The following is a 9594-nucleotide window of genomic DNA, read 5'->3' on the forward strand; positions in this document are numbered from 1 at the left end:
TGGTCATAAACTCCGAGAAGGCAACAGACACCCCCTTTGGCTGCTTATACCCAGGTAAAAGCCTGCAGACGAAGAGCTCATGGATGTCCAGCCATGGGAGAGAAACTCTGAAAGCAGAGGAGACCAAACACAACGTCCATGCAGAGTTACCCATGGATTGGGAAAAGAAACAAGACTTCTCGTTGAGGGAAGGGAGATAAATGGCTGCCTGTTTGAGGAACACAACTGCAGGCACTCACTCATGTGAAAGAAATTCATTTAAGAGCAATTGGATTAGAAATGGAGATTTACGTGGATGGGTTTAAAGAAGAGGCGCGTGTGACAGACAGTCAAGATGTGTATCAGTTATTTGCTGCAAAACTGTAAGCAGCATTGGGGACTTAGGATACCCTGTTAAGTGGAAAAATGGGCCACTAAATTGTAATTAAACTATGATTGCAATTATGTTAAATAGATGTGCTATGGACAAAGGCTGAACAGGAATCCAGAGAAACAACATAGTTATTGTGTTAATGTTAATGTAGTGGTTATTTGTTTTCCAGTGTTTACATTGTGTGGGTGAGAATGTGAGGGCAGGTGGGGAGAGACTGTATATTGAGTCTGATAGTAAAATGGCGACACAAGGAGTCAGTAAACTGGTGTTTAAGTTTCACGCCAGGCCAGCTGTGAACTTCCCTGGGCCTGTCTTAATATAGAAAGTGGGAATAATAGCACCTGCCCTGCACTAATGGGGGAGTGAAAACTTTGTAAATTGAAAGTATTGTAGGAGATCGTGTGTCGGATTAAGATCCGAGTGCTGTATGTATAGAACAGAGACTTAAAAAGTCCAGAACTCAAAAAAGCCATACTGAATTTCTTGTCTCAGCAATTACTCGGGAGCTGGACAACATGTGTTATAACTGCACAACATTCCAACAGCAATCACTTACTGGGCACCTACTGATGGTTTTACTAACCAGGTTTTCCGATACCATTTATAGAATAACCCGTCTTTCTTCTATTTGAAATGATTTGAAATGCTTGCTTTAACATATACCTGAGTTTATTTCTGAACTCTACTGCTTGATTGCTTACCATTCTGTTTTAACTTCATAACTATTGTAGCTTTATAACATTTTTAATCTGGTAGGGCAACTTTTATAGTTTTTCTTAAAAAAAAAAAAAAAAGGATCCAGGGTCGAGCGGGAGCTATTGGAGGATAACCAAGCTCAGGCCCAAAGAAGTAAGCATACCAGCCCAGCGGGACATGGCAGTGTAGCACAGTCCGGGAGGAGACTCTGAAATCAGAGCAAGCTTAGTTCAAATCCTGACTTATTACTTCTCATCTGGGTGACCCAACATATATTACTTAATCTCTCTCACCTTTCTTCATCTGTAAATTGAGGATAATACCACCTACCTGAGTGCTGTGCTGTGGATTAAATTACAGAATGAATGTGAATTTCCCTAACACCATGCTTGGCACGCAGCCTTCCTTTGTATGCACTCCCAGTGGTGAGGATGGGGCTTCCCTTTCTTAGATTTTCTTGCATCTGCAAAAAAGGGAAGAAGAGCCAAGAATGCTCACCCACTTCCACACAGCATTCTGAAGGCTGGTTTCACTGTAGAGGGATGCGTGGTAACTGTATAGTAACGAAACAGGGCACTTGAACTATTCATATGTATTCGCTGTTTCCTGAATGTGGCAAAGCAGGAGACACCAAGTGCCTTGTAATCCATAAAATGCACTGTCATTGTCCAGCCAAGAACATAAGATAGCAAACAGATAGGAATGCCAGGTAGTAGGTTCCTGTCAGGCCATGAGGGGAGCAGAGTGCAGGAGCATAGGACTGAGGGGACATTGCCAAGGGTGATGCGGACAGGGTAGAAAACAGGGGAAAACAATGGGGCCTCTCTTCCCTCCTCTGCTCTGACAAGTTTGGATTTTAAGTGATTTGGGGCAGAGATCGTATCTATTATCTATTACCTCTTTTTTTACACTTCTAGAATGTTATTGGATAACATTTATGATATTGGATGATGAAAGTGAAGAAATGTCACATAGGGTCTTGAGAGTGGCTGGGACGACTTTTGTGGGAAGATGTTTCCTTCTGTCCTTTGGAAGAGAGGGATGGAACCTGATTATAATTAATTTTAATAAAGACCTGACATGATGTGCTAGGATCTTGGCCATTCAAATGAAGTAGAGCCAGCCAGCCGGCTTGGGCAGAAATAATCTCAGTTCCCCCTCACTGTGGGCTTTAGAACACATCAAGTCCAGTTAAAAAGCATTTATTTTTTGAGGGATTTTGTGCCTAGTACTATAAAAAGGTATACAAAAGAAGGACCCTGTCTGACATGCACAGTCTGAGTCAGACAGGCAAGAAATATAATAAAATAATAATAGGCGCCATCTGTTGAGCCCCTGACTTATGCTGTGCACTGAGGGATGTGTTCAGTTAATTCATGAATGCTTTCCACAAATGTTTCTTGAGTGCCTATTATGTACCAGGCATTCTGTTTGCTGGCAATACCTCAGGCCGGAAGGAGGAGGAGGTCCCTGCCTTTGGGGAACCTGTGTTCTAGTGCTCATAAGCAAGTGCGTATATGGTATCACTGACGTTATGATAAATGCTATGAAGAACAGCAAAGCAGGGCAGAGGGACAGAGAAGGATTTGGTGTTTGTAGGGGATATTTTAGGGCAGGCCTCTCTGAAGATGTGACCTAGAGGGACGGAGTGAGCCCTGCACAGCTGGGAAGATGGGTGTCCCGGGTAGAGAGAAGGGGAAGAGTACAGGTGCTGAGGGGGGAAGAGCGTGGTCTGCATACTCAAGGCCGGTGTGGCTGGGATCCGGGGAGCGAGGCAAGCGGCCGGAAGCAGCAGGAGGGACAGGCAAATGAGAAGCATTCCAGGTTTCATTCTGAGGACAATGGGATGCTCTCTGGAAATTTGGGGCAGAGGAGGGTTACCTGCAAACAGACTCTGAGGTGGAGCTCCTCAGGTAGAGGAGACTGTCAGAGTGTGAGAGAAGCAGGGCTGGCTAGAGGCAGAATGTGTGCTAACTCTGCACAAGCCTCCGCGGATCCTGCTGGAAGCTATGGGGTCGGGAGGACCCTTCAGAGTATTCCCAAACTGAGGCAAAGGGCTGGACCTTGTAAGCTGGCATCGGTTGCTGTCTCCCAAGATGGGTTACAAACGTGGGTGAGGCCCCTCCCTTTGGGGGTGATGCCTGAGAGGTTTGCATCTGTGGGCCAGCAGCAGTCACCACCCCGGAATCTGGGGCAACGACACTCAGTCCTGAAGAGGGAATCTCGGTGGCACACCTCAGGACTACAGACCTGTTTATGTTTTAATTCTCGAAACAATCCTCCAAGTTAGGCATTTTTTTGGTCCTCTCTGAGACTCAGGGAGTTTAACTTATTCAAGATCATACACCTATCAGATGTTGGATTTAAACTTAGGTCCCTCTGAGTCCAAAGACTACGTGTTTTTTTAAAAAAAGTGGTAAAAGATATGTAACATAAAACTGGTAATTTTAGCCACTTTTAAGTGTACAGTTCAGTGGCATTAAGTACATTAATGTTGTGTAACCATCATCACCATCCGTCTCTAGAACTCTTTTCATCTTCTAAATCTTTTCATCTTCTTAAAGCTCTGTATCAATGAATAACATAATAGTAATATTAACATTAAATATTTTTCTCTTTCTAGCCCCTAGAAACCATCCTTCTACTTTCTGTGTCTGCGAATTTGACTATTCTACGTACCTCATATAAGTGGAATCACACAATATTTGTCGTTTTGTGACTGACTGGCTTATTTCATTTAGCATGATTTCAAAGTTCATCCATGTTGTAACTTATGTCAGAATTTCCTTCTTTTTTCACCCTGAAAACACTCCATTGTATATATATTCTACATTCTGTTCTTCTCTTGATAGGTATATGGGTTGTTTCCACTTCCTGGCTATTGTGAATAATGCTATGAACATTGATAAATATGTTTGACTCCCTGCTTCCAATTTTTTTTGAGTATATACCCAGACGTGGGATTGCTAGATCACATGGTAATTCTATTTTTAACTTTTTTAGGAATTGCCATACCATTTTCCACAGCAGTTGCACCATTTTACATTCTCTACAGCATTGCACAAGGGTTTTAATTTCTCCACATTCTTGCAAACACTTTTTCTTTTCTTTTCCCTTTTCTCCCTCCCTCCCTTTCCTTCCTTTCTTTCGAATAGTCATCCTAATGGTTGTACAGTGGTATCTCATTGCGGTTTGAAGACCATGCACTTTTCATGCTGCCATGCTGTATCTCAGAAAGGAATCCAAAATTGCCAGCATGTCTCCAATTCCACTATTCTATTTGTGAGTGAAAATGGTGACAACACTAGGTTAAGACTTAAACTCATTTAATTCCCCTGGATTAGCAGCAAGCTACAGCAGACCACATTCTGAATCTCCCCTAAGACACCCAGACATCTAAAGAACAATACAAAATTTGGCACTGTATAAGAGTTAATCTTTAAAGTTTTTGCTTAAAGACCTAAAATAGGTTAGAAAACTATGCTTGTCTTTGCACCTTTAAAAGTTGATATTTATAATTTTATCATAAATTTAAATAGGTGAAAAGAAGATAATTTTTTACTATATTGTAAATATTGACATTTTAAACTAAAACAGTTACATCACTGTTTTAAATGTATCCAAATGGAATCTAAATCCTGTAACAGTTTGTTATGCACCATCATCCATTTAAGAAGTACACAAAGAAGCTTATCTTTAGTAAGAAAAATTGTATATTGTTCTTTTTTCTCTTTGAAATTTTATTTCCATTCTAATTCCTCTTCATAATTTTATGCTAATGTAATATATTAATGATTGAACATCTTTTACTGAATATCCCATCATACTTTTATATCAAGCATTTGTATGAAAGTTAACATTTATACACTTTAAAGTCCCTGTGACCGTAGGTTCTAAGTGTTTTCTGGACTGAGTTATCATTACCATTGCTCGTCTTGCACAACTGATAAAAACAACCTAAATGAACAGAACACTTTGATAAATGCTAACATAAAATACAAAGTTTTATTTGACGTTTGCATTTCTTAATAATATAGATGGTTATGTCCTTTTTTCAAACATATTACTTATTTTTAGAATGAGAAAGTGTTTAGCATCCATTCCATTTCTATTTTTCAGTTTTTAGAGATGAAAAATCCTTGTTCTTAAAAAGAAAGAGATGGGAATGGAAAGTTTTGTTATAAAAATGTCCTTTAATTTTTGAAACTTCTTTTGACTTATTTGCCCCAAATCACATGGTAGTCCATTATCAAACGATCGTTTTAATAACCTGACAACTTCACTATTTTCTCCTTCAGTTTTACTGAAAGCAAAGTATTGAAAACAACCTGACTTGCAAAGGATTTGTTATCCAGTCTGTTATGGACCAAGTTGTGTCCCCAACAAAATTCGTATGTTGAAGTCTTTACCACTGGTCTTGCTTGGAAATAATGTTGTTGCAGATATAATTAGGTAAGTCAAGATGAAGGGGGAGGGTATAGCTCAGCGGTAGAGTGTGTGCTTTGTATGCATGAGGTCCTGGGTTCAATCCCCAGCACCTCCATTAAAAATAAAACAAAAAACAAAAAACTTAAAGATGAGGTTATTAGAGTGGACCTTAATCCACTATGACTGGTGTCCTTATAAAAAGGGGAAATTTGGACACAGAGACAGATGCACACAGAGGGAGGAGGATGCAAACACACCGAGAGAAGCGCACCATCCACCTTCCAAGTATTGAGGCCTAGAACAGAGTCTTCCCTTGGGACGGAACCTTGACCACACTTAGATTTTGAACTTCTAGGTTCCAGAACTGTGAGGTAATAAATTTCTGCAGTTCAAGCCACTGGTCTACGATACTTTGTTACAGCAATGCTAACAAACTGATACCCAGTTCCTAGAGCCATTCACCTCCCATGTGGGTTCACCAACACCAACATTTTCAAATTTTCCTTTTTTTGGTGCCTGGGAAGGCTTTCTGAACTCCAGAGCAATGCACCTTAGAAAGATCGGGAAGAGTGAGAGGGGCACCTTTCTTTTGTAAAGTGAGGGAAGAGCCATTGCAAAAAGGGGGCCTGGGGTATTTAATAAAAAGCAGATACTGAATTTGAAGATCTATATGTTGCTTTCCTTCAAAATATTCTCGTCCATAGGCTCCTTTGGAAAGCCTTACTAAGCCTCAGAGGAGTAAGTGTACCTACTTTGAAGATGACTGTGCTGAACTGTAGAAAACCTACTGAAATTCAGGGATGTGGAAGAACTTTTGTCAGCCAGAGGTGCTGATGACATTTCCATGGAGGATATGACATCTTCATGGAGGATATGACATCTGTTGGCCTTGTATGTAGAATTTTGATTTGTGGCAAGGAGAAGGAAGGGCATTCTAGCCAGGGTGGAAACAACTTGGAAACGGACTTCCGACTAAACTCACGACTCGGTAGAGTGGGCCCAGCCTACAGAGAACCTGCACCTGTGGGCCTAGGAGCTTGTAGATTTAGGCCCTAGAGATTTTTGCGTGAGCCCAGTGACATGATTAAAGTGACGCTTAGGAAGATTAGTTGGGCATCCTCATGGAGGATGAGAGGGTGTGTGCAGAACTAGGAGGCAGGAAGCAATCCAAGGGTGTGGTCACTACTGTGCGGATCAGTGTAACAGCTTTGGAGATGGAGAGGCAGCTGCCCATTGGTTGTGATTGAAATAGAAATCGCCAGCCCGTATTGCAGTTAAATTGTCTGCTGGGTGCCTGGTGATCTTCATTTCAGATGGGCTGCCAAGTCCCACAACGAACCCCCTGCCTTGCCTCCATTTCTGCCATACCTTCTATACTGGTGGAATACTTATGGTCTAGGAAAACACTGTGCCTTTCAGTTGGTCAAGTAGAGGCAATCGTTCCCTGTTGTTCGGCTGATCCTTTCATCATAAGGATGGACTGGGTAAATGTATGGGAAGCACTCGGTTAACCATAAAGCACCCTGCCAACGCAAAGACAGGACTCTTCATTACTCATTACTCTTATTGTGGTGCGCTACTCTCTCTCGGAGGGAGTGAAGAGGTTTTCTGAGTGCCTCATTTAACTTCAGCCGTGAGTAACTGAAATCCAGGTAAGAGAGGCTCCATTGTGCGTTGCCTGAGAATTTCACTGGGATTACATCCCTTTCCAAACTGGGGAGGTGCTACGAGACCCCCTGCTGAGCCCTGCTGGAGAGAAGAGCCACTCTTCACATTCCTTCTGGATCCTCTGAGGTGTCTGGCCTCGTGCCCAAACACCCTCAGAGGACTGTTCATTTTCTGTCAGAATCGTGAGCCTTCCTGATTATGCAGCAACAGAAACAAAGCTTTTCTATGTGCTGAAAAGTGGATATTTTTTATGGCCACATGCTCTCCTCACCCCCAAGCTAAGCTGGGAAGCACGCAGAGCATAAGAACACCCCAGACACACAGCTCTCTTTCTCATATTGGAGACCACTGTGTTTTTAGGAAAGCGTAGGAAACTGATTTCATACTAGAAGAAATGAGGGGTGGGGGAGATGACTGGGGGGGAATGACTATCTGTATAGCCGTCCCTCTAAATCACATTCACAGGAGAGACTCTCCTCTGTGACCCGGAGGGTCACTGGAATCTTTCAGTGTTCTAACTCCCAGAACAACCTCTTGACTGCGGTGGGAGACACATGACGTAGTGGCCATGTGCCTGCTGACTCTGCAAGGACTCACCATTCGGCATTTCTTCCAAGGAAGAAATAATATTTGAGTGAGTTGTCTTACCCACCTCGACTCTGCCATCTCTTAATCATGGGTAAATAAGTATGTCCGTTTCTATGGCTGCAGTCAAAGCATATCCAGTGGTGGGAAGACAACGTGCAAGTAGCAACAGACCCCCTTGACACTGATGCCTGCTCCCATTTCATAGATGGGGATGACCGGGGGTGGTGAGACTACAATAGTCCCCACTGGCACTTCCCAGTTGCCCGGTACAGGAGTCAAAGCCTTTACACCTCACCTTGTTTCCTCCACCAACCTACAGAGTGGAAATATTAATGTTTACATTTTACAGAGGAAGAAATGGAAACCTAGGGAGGTTAACTAAACAAGTCTGCGGCTGTGTCAGTCAGCATGAGTTCAATTAGGCTTTGTGACAAACAGCCCCTAAATCTCAGTGGCTTATAACAACAAAGGTTTATCCTCACTTACACTATGAGGGGGCTGGAAGCTCTGCTTCTCCTCACTCCGGGATCCTGGGAAGACAGAACAGCCCCTCTTGGGAATTGCTGGTTTTCATGGCAGATGGAAAAAGAGAACATGGCAAAGTACTCACTGTTGACACATGTTCCTTCTGTTCATTTTGTAGGCCAGAGTCTGTCACATAGCCACTCCTAACTTCAAATGGACGAGGAAGTACAGTCTTACCATCTGGGAGGGAAAGGAGAAATATTTGTAGGCAGAGGAAGCATCTGATAAGACAAATCTTTTCTAAAGCCTGTGCTCTTTCCCACTCATGAATGCCTGCACTCACTGAGCACCTCCTGGGGACCAGGCATGGTGTTAAGTTCTTTACAGATATAATTTCCAGTCCTCACAACAACCTTGTTAGGGAGATTCTATTATTATCTTCATTTCACAGATGAAGTTTTTGAGGCCCAGAGAGGTCTCAAAGTAGCTTAAGTCAGATTGCCCAGGGTGAAAAAGGTGCCTTGTGCAGCCTTCAAGTCAGCCTGACTCCACAGACTGCTGTGAGAATTTCCAATGCCAATGCCATAGACGTTACTTAAGTTTTGCAAGAAAAAAGCCACATACATTTTAAAAAGATTAAAATTTTAGTTAATCATGTGTTTATTTTCTAATGAAAAAGATAATAATTGCTCATTTGTTAAGATTCAGACAATATTTACAGTTTGAAGAAAGAAAGTTAAAAATGACTAAGAATCAAAAGATCTAGAAAGAACCCCCACTAAAATTTTAGCTCTGTCCTTCCAGACATGCTGACTTGTAACTTGCTTCTTCACATCACCATATATAGTGAGCATCTTTCCAATAAATATACTTCATTTTTAATGGCTGCATAATATTCTATTGACTGTGCCACAGTTTAGTTAGAATTCTTTAAATGATTTACAAGATTAATGATAAACAGTATTTGTCTTGTTTTCAATGTGTCACTGTTCTCTTGTTGTTTGGAGTTCCATTTCTTTCTGAATAGTGATATCTAATATCTTTCCTTATTTTTAACCCATTCATGCCTACACCAATGAGAAACATTGCAATGGTCAAAGATCTTTAATTAAAACATTAGTTTCATTATCACCTCTTTTCTCTCCCTCTTCCACAGAGGCCCTCTTCAAATGCTGTTAAAATGTTTTTGTTCCTAGAGTCTCAAGCTAGGGTTTTTCCTTGGCTTTTTTTTTTTTTTTTTTTTTTGGTTTCCTACATTTTTCCTGAAATTCCCGTATATAGTTCTCTCCTTATTTTTTCTTCTTTTGAGTTTCTTCCTTCCTTTCTCTTTGTATATCCATACTCCTTATTTCAGCTGAGATTTGCACATGCCTATT

The 9594-nt window shown here is 41.6% G+C and overlaps 1 non-coding gene across 1 annotated transcript; it reads left to right on the forward strand.

The window, feature by feature from the left end:
• The first annotated feature begins 5539 nt into the window (after positions 1-5539).
• TRNAT-UGU (transfer RNA threonine (anticodon UGU)) lies at positions 5540-5612 on the forward strand. The gene has a single exon. It is a non-coding gene; the product is annotated as a tRNA-Thr (tRNA).
• Positions 5613-9594: the final 3982 nt, after the last annotated feature.

Source organism: Camelus dromedarius, chromosome 6, assembly GCF_036321535.1.
Source record: "Camelus dromedarius isolate mCamDro1 chromosome 6, mCamDro1.pat, whole genome shotgun sequence".
In the NCBI taxonomy this organism is placed as follows: Eukaryota; Metazoa; Chordata; class Mammalia; order Artiodactyla; family Camelidae; genus Camelus; species Camelus dromedarius.